The sequence below is a fragment of the Hyaena hyaena genome, unplaced genomic scaffold (genome assembly GCF_003009895.1).
Source record: "Hyaena hyaena isolate Hyena2069 unplaced genomic scaffold, ASM300989v1 scaffold_24, whole genome shotgun sequence".
NCBI lineage: Eukaryota > Metazoa > Chordata > Mammalia > Carnivora > Hyaenidae > Hyaena > Hyaena hyaena.
Window position 1 is genome coordinate 624,487 of NW_024080656.1, and position 21,299 is coordinate 645,785.

Genomic DNA, 21,299 nt, shown 5'->3' on the forward strand with positions numbered 1-21,299 from the left:
AAGATTGGAATGGATGTTTTGGTAAACAAAAATTTTCTGTAGCAACTAGGACTTAAATTAAACTTTTAAATGTTTTTTATATTGCATTATTTTCAATAGTTACAAAAATTTCTATTTTAAAAATACTGTTTTTCATGATGAAATACTTTTAGATAAATCACACAAGTTTTCTGGTCTTCAGTGTCCTCACTGATACACTGAGCAGATTTAATTACATAACAATGAAGATTACTTCCAAATTGAATAATGTCTACTTCAAATAAACTACAAATGAAACATATCTAGTCTAGGAATAGAAGACTGACCATAATGCATTTTTGGAAAAATAGATGTTGAATATGCCAAACTACAAATATGTACTAAATTATCTAAAACTGTTTATTATGGCATGCTGAGAAATGTTTTGTTTAATATTTACCCTGCTTCCAACTTATATATGTCTCAATTCTGTGAATAGGGACTTTACTTAATTAAAACAAATTTCTATTCATCATGTAAAATATGCCACTATCACTTTTCTCTCTTGCTTCTTCTTGAACTCTAGTTATACATAAATGACATTTTTACCATGTCCTGTTTGCCTCCTACTCACTAGTCTGAATTTTCTTCCTTTCTTTTTACTTCATGCTTCAGATTATTCTTTTTTTCTGATATATCTTGTAGGTAGGTCACTAGTCCTTTAACTCCTTTGATCTGTTGTAAAACTGCTCCTAAGGTAGTATTTTTAAGTTTTAAGTTCTAGAACTTACATTTGATATTTTCATAGATCTATTTTGTTCTCTCTTGAAATTCTTCATGTAAACATTTATTTTATTGAATAGGTTAAGATGTATATGTAACTTTGTGTGTGTGTGTGTGTGTGTGTGTGTGTGTATCTGTGAGTCTCTTCCTAGTGTCTATTTGTTCTCTTGGACCTGTCTCCCATTATGTAAATTTTTACTATCTGCTGGACATATGAAAAATTTTTAAAGATTTGGGTGGCGTTATTTTCCTTTAATGAGGACTTAGTGTTGCTTCAGTAGAACATTAAAGGTAAAAGCAGACTCTTTCAACCTCAGATTGAAATGATTTCATAATGTGGTTTTAGTCTTTATGAGGACTTATTTTTGGTTTGTTTGTAGTCATATAATTTAGTTATCCAGTATCTCAGTTGAGAGTTTAGGATGTTCACAAGTGTCTGTTTTCCTTAGTGTATATTAAACTATAAATTTAGTCTCTCCAACCCTTGTGAGACTTCTAAAATTTTAGTTCAGCTTCTCACCTACTTAGATTCTGCTTTCTTTTCTTGAAAATTTATTTATTTATTTTGAGAGAGACAGAGAGGGAGAAAGAGGGAGCTAGAGCATGAGCATGGTGGGGGGTGGTGCAGAGTGAGTGAGGGACTGAGAGAGGGAGAGAGAGAGAGAATCCCAAGCAGGCTCTGTACCATCAGTGCAGAGAGCAATGTGGGGCTTGAACTCATGAACCATGAAACCATAACCTAAGCCAAAACCAAGAGGTGGATGCTTCCCTAGATTCTGAGCCACCCAGTCTTCCCTAGATTCTGCTTTCTACCTAAGTTATTGACTTTTGCTTTGCTCTACTTAAGAATCAAAAAATACCTCCACGGAAAAAGCAGTCCAAATGTGGGGCTCACTTCTCATTATGTTCTTTCTCTTTGGAATTTTCTCCTGCTATAAGTGCTGGTTGCCTTTTCAGTCCTTAACCGAATTTTGTTTTTTTAGCTTTGTAAAAATTCTGAAAACTCTGCTCAAATTCTTAGACCTTTACCTGCCCTTTCTGCTTATTTTCTCATTCTCTCAGGCTTGACACTTAAAAATGGGCAAAACCCTTATAGAGTAAATTAGCGTAAAATGTCAGACTCATTTATTGCTTTTTTCTTCTCTCCAAAATCTTAGGTTCTTTAGCACTGGGCTGTCTTGACCGCACTCTAATTTCTTCAAATATATATATATACATATATATATATATTTTAATTTATTCATTTTTGCTAGTTGTTCTTTTCAGAAGAACTGTTCTGATTTAAGCTAATGAGTTATAGATGAAAATCCATTATTTTACATAAATACTTTTAAATATAATCTTTAAAAAGTAGTTGATACTTTATGTGTATGTTTGCTTATTTTATTTATTAATCTTATTGTACAAAGTGCTATTTAATTCTTATTTTATAGGAAAATTCCTTGTCTTGATAGTGTATTCTACTAGATATAAATGAAAAGGCAAATGTAGAATCAGTAATTATTTTCTTCCTAAGCATTTGAGGTCAATGATAATGACAATGATAATACTAATTATTTATTGCTTACTGTAGATTGGTCACTGTCCTAAATTTTTATATGCTTTCAGTGAATTTTCACAATACTATAAAGTACTTTAATTATGCCAATTAAATTAGATGAGAAAACTTAGACATAATTTACCAAACGTTCTGTACCAGTACTGGGACAGAATAAAAAGCAGTTATGAGGTATGCTTTGCGGGTAGGGGTGTTAAATTAAAATAACAACATAGTAAGGGTGTTTTCTTTTTCTGTCAAAGCTATTAAAAACTAATAAACCCTAAATCACACAGGAATGAGTTTGTAACAGTGACATTTCAGGGCCTGATAGACAAAGGAAGATATTTAGGCAATTTGACCAATTTCTACTTTGTTTCAGGACATAAAAAGAAGTGAATCACAGTCTGGCCTGGATGAGATTCTGGATGTTACAGAGAGATGCTCAAATCCCACTTCCCATCCCCTAGCAATCACATTCAGCATGTGCATAGCCTGCAATGAATGGAGTTCCTCTGAAAAGTAAGGTGGGGGCACCTGGGTAGTTCAGTCGGTTAAGCATCCGACTTCAGCTCAGGTTATGATCTCACGATTCATGGATTCAAGCTCCATGTCGGGCTCTGTGCTGACTGCTAGATTCAGTATCTGTATCTCCGTCTCTCTCTGACCTTCCCCCGTTCACGCTCTCTTTTTCTCTCTCTCAGAAATAAATAAAACATTAAAAAATTTTTTGAAAAGTAAGGTGGATCTTTGACATACTGCTTCTGAGTCTCATCGGTAACCTAGCATGTCTTCATTTAAAAAAGAATACTGTTGGAGCATCTGGGGGGATTAGTAGGTTAAGCCTCTGACTTCAGCTCAGATCAGGATCTCCCAGTCGGTGAGTGTGAGCCCCACATGGGGCTCTGTGCTGACAGCTTGGAGCGTGGAACCTGCTTTGGACTCTGTGTCTCCCTCTCTCTCTGCCCCTCCCCTACTCTCTCTCTCTGTCTCTCTTTCTCTCTCTCTCTCCTTCCCTGTCTCTCAAAAATAAATAAACATTAAATTTTTTAAAAGTACTGTAAAATAGTATTTGAAGTAAAAATGCCTAACTTAAAAGATGATAGGGAAGAAGCTTAATAATAGGAGAGTGAATGGATGGCTTCCAGCATTAAAATTTCAGTAAGTTCCATCCTCTCAATTTCCTAAACCCTGATCTTATTAACAAACTATATTTAATACCTTACTTATAAGTAATAAGTAATAACTGAAAATCAAGAAGTGAAATTGCTGTTATTTGCAGATGTGATGAATGCTTATGTAGAAAACTAAAACATCTCCAAAAAAATTCTTAAAACTAATAAGAAGGTTCAGTGAGATTGCTGAATACAACATCAATATGCAATAGTTAATAGCATCCTCACACACCAGTAATAACTAATTACAAAATGTAATTTAGAAAAATGTGTCCATAGTTATAGCACCAAAGACTACAAAGATCTGAAGAATGAACCTAGCAAAAGATGTAATAGATGAAATTAAAACACTCCAAGTGCATAAAATAATGGATAGATAAATGAAAGATATACTGTCATCATGAATGGGAAGATTTATATTGTAACGATGGCCTTTCCTCCTCAACATCAGACTATAAATTTAATAAAATGAGCCAGAGTTCCAACTTTTAACAGCATTTGAAAAGGTGATCCTAAAGTGCTACAGTAGTGTATTAGGAACAACCAAGTCAATTTTGAAGAAGGGGTATATGCTCTCTCAAATATCAAGACACATTATAAATGTATGATCATTAAATCAGCATGGTATCCCTACAGGAGACAGTTAGATATGTGAACAGAATACAGAGGCTAAAATGAACCACCTGTATGGGAATGGAGTAGATGATAAAAGTGTGTTATCTGTTAATGGGAAAATAATGCATACTTCAATCAATGATGCTGGGACAATTGGCTATCTATACGGAAAATGATTATGTTGGATCCAAACCTTACACCACATACAAAAATAAATTCCAGAAAAGTGGAAGACCTAAAGAGGAAAAGTGAAAATTTAAACATTCCTGAAGCATGTATAGAAGAATATATGACTTTGGGGTAAGGAATAAGTCATTAAACAAGGCACAAAAGCACAAACTATAAAACAAAACAATTATAATTCTAAGTATATTAAAATTTGAATCTTTTTTAATTAAAAAATCACATGGTTAAAATACAAGCCACAGACTAGGAAATGCACTTGTATTGTATGAAATCAACAAAAATTTAGCACTTAGAATATATAAAGTTATAATATCAATGATAAAAAAATTCTAGTAAAATGGGCAAAAAGAATGAATAGTCATTTCACAGATGAACAAAATTAACATTCAGTAAACATTTGAAAAGATACTAAAATTCATTATTTAAAATACAAATTTAGACTGTGTGGTCCTCATTGGATTGGGAACTATCTCAAAGTTTGTTATTAGACATAGGACATAGGACTAGAGAGATAGTTGATAGATAGATAGATAGATAGATACTTAATCCTATGTTTATATGCATATACATGCGCATATGCATATATATATAAAGACACACACACATATTTAATCCTATGTCTTGTAATAGACTTTTATTTTTTTATTTTTTTAAATGCTTATTTTTATTTTTGAGAAAGAGAGAGACAGAGAAGGAGCAGGGGAAGGGCAGAGAGAGAGGGAGACACAGAACCTGAAGCAGGTCCCAGGTTCCAAACTATCAGCACAGAGACCGTTGTGGGGCTTGAACTCACACACTGTCGGATTGTGACCTGAGCTAAAGTCAGACACTTAACCAACTGAGCCACTCAGGTGCCCCTGTAGCAGGCTTTTAAATGCGTGTATAAAGCTAGTGTGTAATATGAGTACATTTTAGAGTCAAATTGTGAAAAACCTAACAGTTGTACATTATCAATTAAGAAGAATGTTAAAAAATTTTGTAAAAATTTTGCCCTAAGTTCAGAGTACTGAAATCTCTAGGAAAAGAGAGAAAAGAAGTACAGAAAGAATAAAGGTTACTTTTAATTGTATCTTTAATTATTATTATTATTATTATTATTATTATTATTATTTTAATGTTTGTTTATCTTTGAGAGAGAGAGAGAGAGACTACAAGGAAGGGAGGGGCAGAGAGAGAGAAGGAGACACAGTATCTGAAACAGGGTCCAGGCTCTGAGGTCAACTCAGAGCACATAGGCTCAAACCCCCAAACCATGAGATCATGACCTGAGCCAAAGTTGGAGGCTTAACCAACTGAGCCACCCAGCCACCCCTATTTTTATTATTTTTAAATGAAGGTTAGAAGTAGAAAGATAAAAATGTTTATATCTATTAAATCCAAATGGGATACACAGTATTATCTGTTATATTATTTTCTGGATTTTATCATCTGTTTGAAATACTCTATACATGAAAATATATTACAACCATAAATTACAAACCACTTTTAAGGAACTAAAGAAATACTGCATACCTTCATTTGGCAAAAATACAAAAATGGCTGAAAAATTATACAAGAGTGCCTATGTTAGTGAATACAATTTAAAAATAAATTCACATTTTATATTTTATAAAATATAACTCAAATGGTTTAATATTATATTTTAGTCTAATAGCAATAACTTTCCCATAGCAGAGTACAAACATTTCCCAAGGCATAAAAATCCTCCCGTGCTTAATATTGCACACCTTGCAATTAGACTAGAAATGTGAGTATCTTTAGTTTAATCCAGGGCAGCCAAAAAATATCCTGAATTTGTGGAGACTTGGAAAGGATTTGAACAGTCTTTAGTAATAATACATCTCTGGGAATGAGAAAATATAGCTTCCTCAACCATGTAGCTGGCTCTGATTTTACCTCCTGTTTTCTTTTAAAGCCCAGCTTTACTTTTTCCAGCAGGGAGGCCAATAAACCTGTGTTAATTTGCATGGCTGATGTAGACTCTGATCAATGTCTGCCAAATAATACGTGAAACTTCTTAACACAGCAACCAGGAAATTAATTACCATAGTCTAATTCTGGAAACGGCCTTTAATTTGGTCAATACTTTCCATTTGTGATAGAATTAATTGCCTGAAAACTGATTAATGAGAAGACTTAGCAGATAGTAATTAACATCAAAGTAAAAATTTTTAAGTCCTTTGAAAATTATTTAGGTACCTGGAAACACTCCAGGTAAACAACCAACAGAAACTATGGCTCCTCTGAAAAGTTATCATTTACTGATTTTGCCTATCATTTGGGTTTTACATCATAATGAAAGAAGTATTCAGTGATGGTGACTTTGCTATAAATATGTCATAGGTACATAATTAATATCTCTTATTTGATTCTATATAACTCAAGGTTAGATGCCAATTAATTCAGAATCAGTAGCAAAACTTTTAAAGAGCTTCAGATCATTAAAGTTCCTTGGAAATAAGCCATTCTTATACATTAATTATTTTAAATCATATTTTACTGCCAAACTTGGGGGATGATTCTTACATTAGTCAATTTAATTGATCAAAGAAAATTAAACTTACCATTGACCCAGCAACTAAGCTGGTCAAAATATTAATGACTATCGGAGGCTGAGCATCCTATTAACTTATTTTTAAGTATTCTAACACTTGTGCTGACTTTAGAAATGCCTTTAAATAATAAGTATGATCATGGTTAACAGCAGCATAGAATTTCCACAACTGAGGGGTTAGGAATGGCAATTCCTTTTGGAATAGGGGCTAGAAAATTTGTTTTGAAGCTTCATTTGTATAAGAAGTGCATACAGGATGGGTATGAATTACACGTGTGTATATATGTGCATATATTACAAGGATGGTATGTGGTTTTTTTTAATGCTTATTTATTTTTGAAAGACAGAGAGCAAGTACGAGCAGAGGAGGGACAGAAAGAGAGGGAGACACAGAATCTGAAGCAGGCTCCAGGTTTTGAGCTGTCAGCACAGAGTCTGAGGCGGGGCTTGAATCTACAAACCATGAGATCATGACCTGAGCTGAAGTCAGTTGCTTGTCCCACTAAGCCACCCAGGGGCCCCTGGTATGTGTTATTGAAGTGGCTTGGGGGAGGCTGATGGAGGCAATGGAGGAGCTTAGTCATTTCCACCTTTTCTTCCAATCTCCCACACACCTGTACTTGATTCTACTACATTAGATTCATAATATTTCTTTCATTTTAGGCCACAAGAATATGTTTACCAACCGTATATCATTTCCTTTTCATTCTGAGTTGTTCAAAGATATGAAAACCTCTTTGTAGTATCATTTGATAATATTTCCATTAGGAATCAGGACAAAGAAGGCTGAAAGGAATGATATATACTTGAGTCAGAGGAGAGAAGAGAATAGAGCGGGAATTCACAGGAATTAGCAGGGCAAACTTAGTGGAGAACAGATTAGCCCGCCATCTTTATGATGTGCTTTGAGGATTTACTGCTTCTCCAGTCAGAAAATTCTCTTTTCATCACCCATTTTTACAGAGTGTGCCACAGCTAAAAAGTAAATATTCCTAGGAGGCAAACTGGAGTCACTTTCTATCCTTAGAACACTTGGATATAATTTTTTATCTGATGTGTTAAAATCATTGAAATCTGTATTAGTTATCTGTTGCCACACAAGAAATTACTTCAGAGTTAGTGGCTTAAATAACAGGAATATTATGAGTTGGGGATTTGAGAGAGGTTTTGCAGGGTGGTTCTGGCTCAGGGTCACTCATGAGGTTGTAGTCAAGATGTCAGCTGGGGCTGCAGTTAATGAAGGCTTGACTGGGGATGGAAAATCCACTTCCAAGTTGGCTGACCCACATGGCTGTTGGCAGGAAGTCTCTGTTCCTTGCTATAAGGGTCAAATCCAGTACAAGAAGATGTTATTCATCAGAGCACATTACTGAAGGAAGGCTAACTAAAAGTCTTACCACTCGATCCCTGGGGGAGGAGCACAAAAATGTCTTGAAATATATGGAAAATGTATGAATTAAATCAAACTGACCTTTTTGATTATAAAAAGATAGGTAATAGACACAATCTAGTAATTTTGCTACCACACTGATCCTAAATTCAAAGTGGCCAAATATATAGGACCAAGTTTATATTTAAGCAAAATTAATGCAATAAAATATGTTTATGGCAAGACAGGACAGAAAGCAAATTGATTGCAAACAGTGCCATCTATAATAAAAAGTAATGGAACTACAGTGTGTCTAGAGTGTTTCCTGTAAGCTGGGTGTTTTCATGAGTAATCTGGTGCTATTTTATACCTAGTAACCCTCACACCAACCCCATGGGAATGAAACTCTTACTATTTCCATTTTATAGATGACCATGGGAGGTGGGTTCATTTAAGGACAAAATGCTGGGACTCTAACCCAAGGGAGTCTTATTCCACAGCCCCTGTTCTCTATATTAACCTCAGCAAATGAAAACTATTCATTTGCAACTTCCCGAAGGAAACCAAAAAGCAAAAATGCAGGATATTGTTTGGGAGAACTTAGTCAAATCAATATCTGTTTTTAGAAGTGAGACAATAAAGAGCGCAGGATTTCATATCCCAGAATCAAGAAGAATTAGAACCACATTAGACAAAGAAATGTGAAATTAATGGACTAAATGTCTCTATTCTGTGTTCCATGTAACCCTGTACCAGTATGAAACATTTTGTATTATGGATTTTGGGAATATGAAAAATGTTCTTAATTAATTCTCAAATTCTTTGTGTTTTATTTAAATCCTTAACGTCAATCCTTTATTATAAAAAGAAAAGTCTTTCCTAGAATTAACTTCAACCAACAATTCTAAGACCACATTGCTTTCTTTCAAAGAGATACAAACATTTATAAGAACAGAAAGAATTCTGAATTGGTAACTCACACCAATAACTATTTTTTTCACTATTACTGTTAATTTCAATTCTATAAACGTTTATTGTATATCTTCTATGGGCTTAATATAAGTTTTGTTGGAATACAGAAAGCATGTAAGTGATCATCAGTGTCTTCAAGATACTTTCATGAGAGAAGCAAGACATCTAAATGTTAAGCTGTTAAATCAGAATTCTGGGTAGCACATGAATGAATGCCCAAATGAAGACTACAGACCAGAATCCCCAAGACTGTGATGCAAGAAACATTTAAAAGGAGTTGATATTTTTAGTGTTCTGGTATTAAAGAAATTAGAAAGCCATGACTATCTCCTGCTCAAATACTATCTTTGCAAACTAGTTAATTGTCAGCAATATTATCAAACATTTATGGTACTCAGGCAGTACACCATGTGTTTGATGCATTCATTATCTCATTGAATTTTCCAAATAATTCTCTAAAACAATTATTACTTTTATCTTCATTTTATAGTTGAGAAAGTTGATATTTGTAAAACTAGAATCATGACTGCAAATGATGCTGTATGTGATATATTAACAAACTGCTACACCCCAAAATATGGGCTCTAACCTAAAAAAAGGCCATGCCTCTGAGTTCTCAGAATATTTTTTGCAAAGTAGGCCTGTTTCTCATTTTCACACCACAAACTTGGTTTTCTTTTATAAAGGAAATTTACATTCCAAAATTTGCATTTATTTGTTTACTCATTTTCTTATTTTACTTATTTTCTGTCTATCCTAAGGAACCTGACTACAACTGTCTTTTTCACCAATATACCTTGTGCTAACCTTATTCCTGGCACACAGTTGACACTCAAAAATGTATAGTGTAAGGAAAGAAGGGATGGAAGAAAGGCAGGAAGGCACCATCATAGCAGAAGCTGTACCAAAGTTAAAAGCACAAAGAAAACTCTATTCAAGGCTATTGCAATGGGATGAAGAGAAGCCAAAACTCAGTGTGACATCAGTGAAGTTTACAAAGGCTGGAGCAGTTTTAAGAGCTGGCATATTGGAATGATAGTTTTCTAATTGGCTTTACCCAAAAGAAAAGTATACAGTCTCCTGTCTTCATAACAGGAGGTACTTGTACAGTTTGGAGCAAAGTGCCCGGTATCATCTCACAGAGATAGAGAGATAGGGGCATGATAGCGTTTCAAAGGAATGGCTCCAAGGTCTTCAAAAAGGCATTCCTGGCTTGTAAAGCTAGAAAGTAGCTTTAAAAAAAATACACCTCATAGAAGCAGAGAAGTACTTTACAAGTTTTCAAAAGTAAGTGCTCTAAGAAAAGGGAGGTTAGGGTCTAGAGTAAGGAAGAAATCTGCCCATGGTTTAATCAAGAGGACAAGATCAGGAGAGAGAGAAGCAGGGAAGGAGGGAGGATGGTGTGGTAGTCAGGACACTGTGCTGCTCAGGTCTCCTTTCAAGAGAACTTGGTGCAAGGGGCCCCTGGGTGGCTCAGTCCATTAAGCGTCCAACTCCTGATTTCAGCTCAGTCCATGAGCTCACAGTTCTGTGAGTTCAAGTCCCACATCGAACCCTGTCCTGACAGGGTGGAATCTGCTTGAGATTCTCTGTCTCCCTCTCTATCATTGCCCCTCTCCTACTCACTCTCTCTCAAAAATAAATAAATATTTTAAAAAAAAGAGAGAGAGAGGGAAACTGTTGCAAAGAGGGAAGTTGGCTGATAGCCTCCAACTGCCTCACTTCCAGATGCATGGCATAGTCCACACTGGCCAAGCTCTCTTGGCCACGCCCAGCCAGTGATTAAGTAAGGGGATATGACAGCCAAGCCATTCACACCCAACCTGAGGCTCCTCTACCGGGGAGATCATGATCTGGGCTCTCTGTTAGCCTGGCGAAGACTTTCCCAGACACCTGCTATAGTCTGAGGCTTCTCCCTCTCATCCACTCCCCCTCCTTTCCCTCTATCCTGGTGCACCTTTCTCAAGGTTTTCCTACTAATTCTGCTCCTTTTCCACTTTATTCTTCACAGGTGTTTCTCCTCATACGTTTCTTGCACATCTAATTTTGTCTTCTGAGAAGACCCAAACTGACATAGAAGGAAAGGGGGATGGGAAGGAGGGGAAGGAAGTAAAGGAAAAGAAAACAATAGAAAGAGATAGAGGAAAGTGAACTATGAGAAAGGAAAGGGGGGGAAAAGGGAAATATGCAAGAGAAAGCAAAATAGGAACAAAGCAAATGAGACCACGTATTCTGCACACTCTCATCGATCTTCGTGGCAAGATTGGAATTTGATGGTTGGATTTTTGCTTTGACCCTACCCCTATCATCACTACCAGAGGTACTTCAAAGAAAGCCATCTCCATACACAGGACTTCTTGTTCTCTGGGTAATGGTCCCCCAGATGTCCCTTTATGGCAGCCAAGTGGTTGATAAAAGTTTAACACAGTGGATGGCTCATTTGCACTAAAAGAAATTACTATTCTTAACAGCCCCACCATGATGGTCTAACTCAATACATGGATGGATGGATGGATGGATGGATGGATGGATGGATGGATGGATGGAGAGATAGATAGATAGATAGATAGATAGATAGATAGATAGATAGATAGATTTATAAGGTATCTCTGTACTTCAGAATCCTGGTCCCACAACTGCTTTTAGGGCTCTTTGAGAATATAAAATTTTCAATCTCCCAGTGTAAGTTTCACCTCATTCTTCAACCCAGTAACTAGTAGTAGAAATATAGTTTATTCACCTGTACATCAGTGTTGACTGACCTACCTACCTTAAACTGGATCATCACAAGACTGCACTGACCAAAGAATGGTTTATGTACACTGATATAAGGCCATGGACAGGACAGCAGCATTGGAGACTAGGGTTCCTGTGCGAGCCCTGTATGTTTCTTGGAGAGTTTTTTCTACAGTAGGAGACACAAAGCACATCAGACATATGTATCCTTCTTGAGGAAATGTGGCCATACAGTCACTTGTGAACAAATCACTGGATCAAAAGATAAGTACCTCTCCAAAATACAAAGAATCGTTTTCATGGAGACTTCAGTCAAAATCAACATTTAGAAGAAATAAGTACTATTTTATCTCGCTGCTAACACACAAATCTGCTAAAGGTCACCCAATTTACACTACATTACTGCTATGTTTACAGCAGGACACTTTGCTCACTCATTTTGATCATAGTTTCTCCAAAAACAATAGATTTTTTTCTTGAAACTTAAGAGAAATTTTGATTATTTTTTTCAAAGTAAAAGTTGCCTATTTTAACAAGTAAAAGATGCCTTCAACTTTAGAGTCAGAACACTGTTAGCAACTTTCAAATACCCTCTCCCAGATTCAGAAATATTACTTTAATTGGGATTCCTGATACAAAATGTTCAGACCGGAGCCTCACACTGAGAACCGAGGATCTGGTACCACCAACAAACACAAACTCTGATGGTGCTTTAAGAAACCTGGACATAGTTTAACAAGCAGCAGAAGCCTCCTGTACAGGTTAGAAAAACCCTAGAAGCTGTTTGCAGGCTAAAAACATAAAGCTGCAAAGTAGCACAAGCAGAAACCAAGACAACTGAAACATAACACTGTGCAAAGAACGATAACATGCTCAGGAAAGAACCAAGAAATATTTAGCAGAAAATAATGGAAAAGGATGACAGGAAATAAAGAATGGAATTTGTATTGTAACACAAGCATTTGAGATATAAAACTAAAAATCGAGAGTGGCGGCACCAGTTTGCATCCCTATCAACAGTGCAAGAGGGTTCCCTTTTCACTGCATCCTTGCCAACACCTGTTGTTTCCTGTGCTGTTGATTTTAGCCATTATGACAGGTGTGAGGTGATATCTCATTGTAGTTTTGATTTGTATTCCCCTGCTGATGAGTGATGTTGAGCGTCTTTTCATGTGTCTGTTGACCATCTGGATGTCTTCTTTGGAAAAATGTCTATTCATGTCTTCTGTCCATTTTTAATTAGATTTGTTTCTTGGGTGTTGAGTTTTACAAGTTTTTTATATATTCTGGGTACGAACACTTTATCAGGTATGTCAGTTGCATATATCTTCAACTGATGAATAAAAAAGATGTGATACACACAATGGAATATTATTCAACCATAAAAAAAAGAATGAAATCATGCCATTTGCAACAACATAGATGGAGCTAGAGAGTATAAGGCTAAGTGAAATAAATCAGTCAGAGAAAGACAAATACCAGATGATTTCATTCATGTGTGGAATTTAAGAAACAAAACAAATGAACAAAGAGGAAAGAAGGAGAGAGAGAGGCAAACCAAGAAACAGACTCTTAACTATAGAGACCAAACTGGTTACCAGAGGGGAGGTAGATGAAGGGATGGGTGAAAGAGGTGATAGGAATTAAGGAGTGCACTTGTTATGATGAGCACCGGGTGTTGTATGGAAGTGTTGAATCACTGTATTCTATACCTGAAACTAATGTTACACTGTATGTTAACTTACTGGAATTTAAATAAAAACCTAAAAAATAATAAAAGTAAAACTTTGAGATTTATTTATGCATTCTACAAATATTTTTTAAGAGTCCACTGTATTCCAGGCACTATTCTAGGCCCTTGGGATACATCTGTGAACAAAAAGACAATGAATGAACCCTGCCATCGGAAGATTAATGGGGGAGTGAGGCTATGGAGGCAAACAGTTGGGAAAAAAAAGAGAAGAAAAGGGTACAGCCCAGATAAAGATCCTGACATCTATATTTATGATAAAAATAAGGTCTATACATAAAAAAGAAGGAATCAGGACCTTTTTCCAAAACATCGAAGACTGAAGTTTCCATGTTTCACAATACCTTGTAATTTTACCAACTTTAAAATATGTCCTACATAGTGAAATATTTGAAGTCATCATTAAGAGTGTGATTATTTTTAAAATATGTATCCAATTCATAGCTCTTTGAAGTAGGATAAATGAACTGATATTTAGCAAACAGATGTTTTATTAACAACCTTTTTGTTGTTTGTAATTTGGCAAAAAGTATCATGTTGTCACTATTTCCAGATGATTGTACTTCATTTCCATCAAATTCTCTTGTCATTTCCAAGTCCTGAGATCAATCTTCTAGGTTTCCAACCATCAATAGCATTGGATACCCAGACTGGATATCTTGACTATTTGATTTAGGAATTATTGCCTATTATGAAAAACACAAGCGTGCACACGCACACACACACACACACACACACACACGCACGATGGACACACACACTGAACAGGCCACTTTTCAGAATTCTGTCTTAGCCAGTGTTATTCCTGCTCTGCTATATCTCACACTCAAGGCCATTGCCCCATCGTTCCACTTAGGGAGTCATATCCAAATGTCTCCTTACAGATCATGGACAGTCTGTCACTGAGAGCACAGAGATAAAGCAGTGATATTTCTGATGCTGGGTCAGCTTGGGAGGTAATTAAATTTCTTGCTCTACTTTGTAATAAATTCTGAAGTGAAACATTGCCACAAATCATTTTTGCAGCTACTATTAACTTGGGTTGTGAACTAGACATTACATAGACTTATCTGTCAGTCATCCAAATGCCAATCAAGGAAAATTTGTAAGAGACGAGATCAGTTTGGGAAGAAAAACATAGTCTGCATGTGCTCCATGCCTACTGTACTATTATTGCTGCTGGTTTCCAGATCTTATATAAATTGGTTTACTTTTATCCCTTCTTTCCATCTCACCATTCTATCCTCATCTAAATGAAACAAATCTGGGCCCTAATTCTAGTGCCATAATATTTTAGCTGTGTTATCCAGGGCCACTGGCTTTAACCTCTCTCAGCCTTAATTTTCTCATCTCTAAAATGGGCATCACGATACTACTATCTACAAATATATACATATATACACACACATACATATGTTTGTATATATATGTGTGTATATGTGTGTGCACACATATGTATGTATGTGTGTATGTGTTTATATATATGTGTGTGTGTGTGTGTATGTGTATATATTAGGAATTTAAGGCAGGAAGTAGATGAGAAATATGCCCAAGTTTCTATAGCAAATAGCCAAGATTTTACTAAAAGCCAGCTTGGTGTTATTTCTTTTGGACTTAAGCAAATAGTGTTCTGTAATATTACAAGAAAAAGAATGTGAACAATTCTAAATAAAATTTCCCAAATGACTTTTCAAAACCCACACCACATTAGGGCTGTATGAGAGAAACCACCATATAAGAAAATGTCTGTCTGAAATATGACATGTGTTCTAGAGTCTGATAAATTGTTCTCATTACAAACCCAAGCTATTCCCAATGGATTTGTGAGTCATTAAAAATGATAAGAGGGATACTCAATCAGTTTCCAGATTCTGCTCCCCATCCATATCTGATTTCGCAACCAGACATTTGCCCATACAGAAAACAGTCCTATTCTCCATAGAAGAAGAAACTTTGCCAAAACTTACCACCTAGGTCTCTGTTTTCTAAAAATGTTTTAATGTTTATTAACATCTGAAGGAGAGAGATACAGAGCACAAGTCGGGGAGGGACAGAGAGAGGGAGACACAGAAGCCAAAACAGGCTCCAGGCTCCAAGCTGTCAGCACAGAGCCTCACGCAGGGCTTGAACTCACAAACCATGAGATCATGACCAGAGCTGTAGTCAGATGCCCAACTGACTGAGCCACCCAGGTGCCCCTACATCTATCTCTTCATTATAATCTGTATCATGCAAGTTAAGAAATCACTTTGTGTACCTTTTGAAGTAATACTCTCATCTCTGTTACCTCTCATTTCAGCTCCTCTTCCAATGTTATCCTTTTCAGAAAAACACACCTTTCATCTCCATATCTCTTTCATAAAATGGGCATGGTGAATCACTAATGCAATATATCTGCAATACATCCTTAGAAGAGAAATTTAATGTGCACAATTCAACCAAATCCCTTAGGATAAAAATTTGTCAAAAGCTATGAAATTGTTTCTGAGACAAACAACAGACAGCACATAGTTCTCCACTGTGTCAGATGGGGATTGCATATATGGTGACTTTTGTTTGCTTAGGGATGAGGAAAGGTGTCATTACATTTCAGCAGAAGAAGAGGAGAGAGAAGTGTTGGAGAAAGGTGAAGCTAACTTTTCTCCTGAAATCAAAATTTGTCTCATATTTCTACCCTACTTGGGCATTCAGTAGCCTAGGGCTAACAGCAGAGATATTCTAAAGAGGTAGAAGTGTGTGAGATCCACTGTGCAGAGTCCATTCCATCCACACAGACCATGGCTTTGCAGAAATCTGTACCCTCAACAATATGCATATAGCTTAAATTCCAGTCAGATAACCAAATTTATCCTCAGTAGAGGAGGAGAAATTCAATTAGATAGAAACTTGGTCCAAATACATTTTATTCTCTCTCTGATAGGCTTTGGAATGACTTTGCCAGGTATCTGTAATTGACCACATTTTTTGTGGCAATTACTTTCATTAAGTTGCAATTCCTTCATCTATGAGCCATTATGGTATTTCTTTTTTATGCTGCAATTCAGACAACTTTCTAAGCTACCTGTTCTTTGAAAATAACTATATAAAGAGCTCGTTGACTTTAGCACCTTCTGCTTCAGAGTGTGCTGCTGGAAAAAAAAAAAAAAAGTAAGTTAACTGTGACTCAGAAAACTCCGACTCAACTCATCTTTCACCCAACTACATGTTTTATTTTATTTACCATGAAAATATATCTTTTCTAAATTGAAATGCTATTTATCTGTGTATTAGCATTAAATAGAGTTCATTTTGCCCTTGTTCAAAGTTCTTTTCTCCTGTGGGAGATTGTAAAGGCAATATGGCTCTTCTGTTCTAAACAATTTCGGTGAAGTTTGAAGATGACTGGATATTGACAGGTTGGGAATATCCATACCTTTCCTTACTCAGCTAAAGAAAAAGAAAGGGATATCTGAAAGGAATAATGTTGTGGGTACTGTACCCCACAGATGCAGAAACATTACTGAGATTTAGGTGTATGGCTCTTAGAGCCTTCTTTTCTGTCTGAGAGTTAAAAAATTAAACACTTGCTCTCTTTTCCAAAGATTGAAGTTCAAGGATTGAAGTTAACCCAATCAATAAAAAAAAAAATACACACACCTACACTGATAACACTAATACAAAAAATGTCTCCAAAAAGACCCATGCTCAGCAATATTCTTTTTTAAAACCAGGCAAATTCATCTGCCCACAGTGGATAAGCCCAAAGTCTGGAGAACATTAGAGACATTCAAAGCCATTAGAAGTTTAATTTAAACTGGGGCGCCTGGGTGGCTTAGTCGGTTAAGCGTCCGACCTTCGCTTAGGTCATGATCTCGCGGTTCGTGGGTTCGGGCCCCGCGTCGGGCTCTGTGCTGACTGCCAGCTCAGAGCCTGGAGCCTGTTTCAGTCTGTGACTCCCTCTCTCTCTGACCCTCCCCTGCTCATGCTGTCTCTCTCTCTCTCCTAGAAATAAATAAATAAAAAAAAAAAGAAGTTTAATTTAAACTAACATCTACTCAATAGAAAATTATTCTGCCAACTTTCTCAGCTTGCTTTTTAATGTTTATTTATTTTGAGAGAGAGAGAAAGAGAGAGAGAGCAGGGGAGGGACAGAGACAGAGGAGAGAGAGAATCCCAGGAAGACTCCGTGCTGTCAGCTCAGAGCCAGATGTGGGCTCAGTCTCACAACTGTGAGATTAGGATTTGAACTGAAATCAAGAGTCAGATGCTTAATTGGCTGAGCCCCCCAGACACCTCCTCTCTCAGCTCTTATGATAATCTCAAGAATGCAATAGGCAACCATTATGAAATTAACATACAGAACTTCCACATTCCACACTCTTTGCTTTCTAGCCTGTAGGGTCAGCTGTAGGTTACTCTTTGTTATGTAGACAAGTGATCGTGAGAAAGTAGAGCTGAAGACCAACCTACATACCCTTGGGATTAAGCACAGGGAGGTGTGTTTGGTTTTGACACACAGTGTATGGTGGTTAGGTTGGAGGTGACAGGACCAGGGACCAGCAATGGGACTACACGGATAAGACAAAGCAAATGCTTTTGTTTTTGCCATATTATAAGTGTGAAAGTTTAGAGAAAAAGCACACCGTACCTGTATCTATACTTTGGAGAGAAGTCTTGTTCGGAAACAGAATGTTTGATGTGGAAGAAATTTTAAGACATTTGCTAAACATTAAGAATGTATAATAACTACCCAAACCCCTTTGTCTCCTCTGGTGTTTTCCTGAGATACCTAGTAGAGACTTAAATATCTTTTAATCATATTTTCTTCTGTCTGACTACTGTTTCTGTGAATAAGAAATCTTACTACATGAACCATCCATTATATCTGGCTGCACTGGTAACTTCTAATCCAATGTTTTCCAACAGTCTCTTTGGCCACTTCTTCCCCTCCAAAAGCAAAAAATGATTAGTAACAAGTCCTACCTTTTAAAAGAGTATTTACAGGGGCACCTGGCTGGCTCAGTCAGTTAAGCATCCAACTCTTGGTTTCATCTCAGGTCATGATCTCACAGTTCATGGGATCAGCGCAGAACCTGCTTGGGATTCTCTCTCTCTCTCTCTCTCTCTCTCCCTCCATCCCTCCCTCCCTCTCCCTCTCACTCTCTCTCTGCCACTTCTCCACTCACTCTCCCTTGTGTGCTCTTTCTATAAATAAGTAAATAAGTGAGTATTTACATATGATTAGTTCCTTTTTTCACACTCAGAACTTTAATGATTTATTATATAAAGAACTAATGGAAAGTGATAGTTAAACCACTAAAGTTTAATAAGTAAATAGGAAAAATGTAAACATTTAACAAAAGAAGAGCTAATATTATAAACAAATATGAGAAAATAATTTTAGTATTGAGTTTCTAAAATATTTATTTACATGATGTAAGATTACTTGATATTCATTGTCTATTTATGTTGATACATATATGTTTATATGTTTAAATACACTAACACACACACATATATATGATTCAGAGAGTTAAACTTATATCAATATTTGGCTTCTCAATATCAATAATCCCTTCCCATGGAGCAGCCTGATTTCCCACTTTCTCCTCTTGGCAAGGATACCAGATGCGTCCTTTCCCTTCTTCAGTATCCTAGGAAGTAAGCATATGACCTAAGCTGGGCCAACCAAGTGCTCATTCTTTTGAGTCTGGCTCTTGGCTTTAATGCCAGAAGGACAGAAGAAATGGCTGCAGTTTATTCATTATAACAATGACGACTGAGTATCTTATGCTTTTAAAACCTCCTGCAGCTGCCAGTCTGTCTTCAGCCAAACTTAGAATCCCCATATATATGTAACAAATTTTCTTTTCAGTTAAATTAGCCAGCTATTTTTACTGTCCTCATGCAAACAACTATAACCACACCGATGTTTTCATTGCAATTTAAAACTCACTTTTCTTCTAAATCATCTGATTCATTGTGCAAATATCTCTCACACTTAAATGCCATGAACTGTTGCTTCACATATATGTTATCATGGCAAACAGCTAATTAAGATACAGGAGTCATAATAGAGTCATTCTGAAAATGAATATGTACAGAAGGTGGGTGTGTTTGCAACCTCCTCACTGTCAGCCCAATCTAGAATCATAAATTTTGTTTATTGCTTCATTGAGAATTTTGCCAGGATAGAATTCCTAAAAGATCAAGTAGGCTGAGAGCCTCTTCAATGGGCATGCAAAGGCATAACCCTAGTCTTCTATCTCTTTGCCAAACAAAGATTAGTCCATAGACCAACATCATCTTCACTTTGGCATGTACAAGAAATGTACACCCTCTGGTCCTACTCTTGAAATGCTGAAACAAATCTGCATTTAAAGACTGGACAGGACATTTGTTTGCACATTACAGTTTAAGAAATTCTATTCTAACTCACTTTGCATTTATCATTTTATAATTTGCTACTTTAGTTTCCACTCCAAATATAATAGTAGACTTCCTCTATTTGGATCCTTTCTTTTTTTTTTTTTTTTTTTTTTATTTATTTCTAGGAGAGAGAGAGAGAGACAGCGTGAGCAGGGGAGGGTCAGAGAGAGAGGGAGTCACAGACTGNTTCTAGGAGAGAGAGAGAGAGACAGCGTGAGCAGGGGAGGGTCAGAGAGAGAGGGAGTCACAGACTGAAACAGGCTCCAGGCTCTGAGCTGGCAGTCAGCACAGAGCCCGACGCGGGGCTCGAACCCACGAACCGCGAGATCATGACCCGAGCGAAAGTCGGACGCTCAACCAACTACGCCACCCGGGCGCCCCTGGATCCTTTCTAAAACACTTTGATATAATTTTCTCATTTAATTTTATAATAATCTTGAAAGGCAAGGAGAGGTAACATTGCTTCCCATTCTAGAAAGGCAAGAGAGCTGAAGCCTAGAGAAGCTGAAGGGTAAGGTCGCCACTTTTTAGTGGTGTAATCAGGATTAGTACACAGGAATCTTCAATTGAAGAAACAGTTGGGTCTTGAGTGATCATCCTGCTCAGTATTATTCTAAGCAGGGATCACTTCAGAAATATCTCCTTTGAAAGGTTTATTCAGGGGGCGCCTTAGTGTTTCAGTCGGTTGAGAGTCCAACTCTTGATTTCAGCTCAGGTCAAGATCTCACAGTATGTGAGTTCAAGCCCCATGCTGACCTCCATGTTGACAGTGTGGAGCTTGCTTGGGATATTCTCTCTCTCTCTGCCCCTTCCCAACTTCCTCTCTCTCTGTAAAAATAAATAAATAAATAGGGGCACCTGGGTGGCTCAGTCGGTTAAGCATCCAACTTTGGCTCAGATCATGATCTCATGGTTCATGGGTTTGAGCCCCACATCAGGCTCTGTGCTGATAGAGCCTGCTTTAGATTATGTATCTCCCTCTCTCTCTGCAACTTTCCTGCTCACACTGTCTCTCTCCCTCTAGAAAAATAAATAAACATTAATAAATAAGTAGCATTAAAAATAAATACATAAATAAATAAATAACTTAAAAGTTTTGTTCAGCCTTTGCTTATACCCACCCATGGGTCAGGATGCTATTACTTCAAAAATTAGCTGTTCCATTTGTTAGACTGTCTTATCTTTATAAAATTCTCAAAATATGCTTCTTGAATCTTTGAGTCTAAAAAAAGGAATAGAATGCTTTAATCTTTTCC